Raw genomic sequence first — 1,447 nt, 5'->3', positions numbered from 1 at the left:
AGAGTGTTTAAACAATGCCTCAAAAATTTAGGATAGTTTAAAGAATGTCTAAAAAGAATTGCTTCTTTAGAATTATAAATGCTCGTAGAGATGTTTCTGCGACATTTCTTAGAAATCTAGAGTTTTATGCGAATTATAGAATATAAGGACATGCGGGATTATTTTTCTAATTTCGCTTGAATGGAATATAGGATTTTGAAAATTTCGAATCTCGTTTCATGTTTTACAGACTATCGCCGATTATAGGTCAGTATTTGTCGCTAATAGAGAATTTCCGCGAAATTGCAGTTGCGATACGACGATGTGTCGCGGAGCAAAGTCCTCTTCTTTCCGTTATACATGGCTGCACTATGACATCCGCCCATCATCCTTTACTTTATTATCGCACGAACGCTTGCGAGATTATTTTCTAATATATATGCCTTATCGTCTATTCAAATAGCTTATTTTTCTCTTCTCGACATGTGCGTGCATCGTCCATATCGAATGGTGCGCTCTCGCTTTTACGACTTTCTTGTTTTCGTAAAATACGTCAAAAATAAAATGGCACAATACAAATACATATGTGTACCAGTTTGTGAGTACACGTATATTTTAGTGATAATGGTAATAACGTCGATAATACGTATGTCATTGTGCATCAAAGCTTGGAAAATCCGTGCGATTTTGTTCATGTTCCAAAGTGAAAATTTTTAAACAAAAGAATCAACAGAGAGAGAAAGAGAGAGAGATATGAGAAACGAGTACACGCACATGCATGCACATGTATAGGTCATATCAGCTAATTTACAATTTGTATTTTGAAAGTCAGAGTAAACATATAATAACAACAGAGATAGTATTAGCTAAGCACACGACGAAAATCATTTCCGACGTCTGATCTCGAAGACTCGCTAGATGAACGTCAGCAGTATTTCAAAAGTGTTTATGTATATTAATATATATATATTAATTATATTATAAGCACGACACATATCTCGGATATCATATTGAATTAAGTAATATTTTGCTTCTTTTTGTTTCCTTTCCTTTCTCTTTATAGTGAAATCAGGCATCGTATGTACTCCATTTTTATTTTTGTCAATATATATTTTCATTTCGAAATTAAAATACATCATCTCCCATCTGCGAAATTGAAATACATCTAAAGTCATGGCAGTTACATGATTTGTCGAAACTGTTTATTATTATTGTTATTATTATTATTATTATCTTTTATACATAGACTTCAAATGTATTCGAAACCGAGCTGTATATAGTTATTAGATATTATGAATTATCCTTTACGCGCATTACGTCCTAGGTAACTATGATAAACTTTAATGTATTTATATGTATGTACGCGTGTATGAAAAACATAGACTATTACATTTTTTATCTTAGGTGGGATGTGCTTACATTACTGTTTAACATTACAATATAATGAGTCATATATATATATATATAT

Source organism: Formica exsecta, unplaced genomic scaffold, assembly GCF_003651465.1.
Source record: "Formica exsecta isolate Colony F162 unplaced genomic scaffold, ASM365146v1 scaffold222, whole genome shotgun sequence".
NCBI classification, from domain to species: Eukaryota; Metazoa; Arthropoda; class Insecta; order Hymenoptera; family Formicidae; genus Formica; species Formica exsecta.
The sequence above is the reverse complement of the archived record's forward strand: the minus strand, read 5'-3'. Positions refer to the sequence as shown.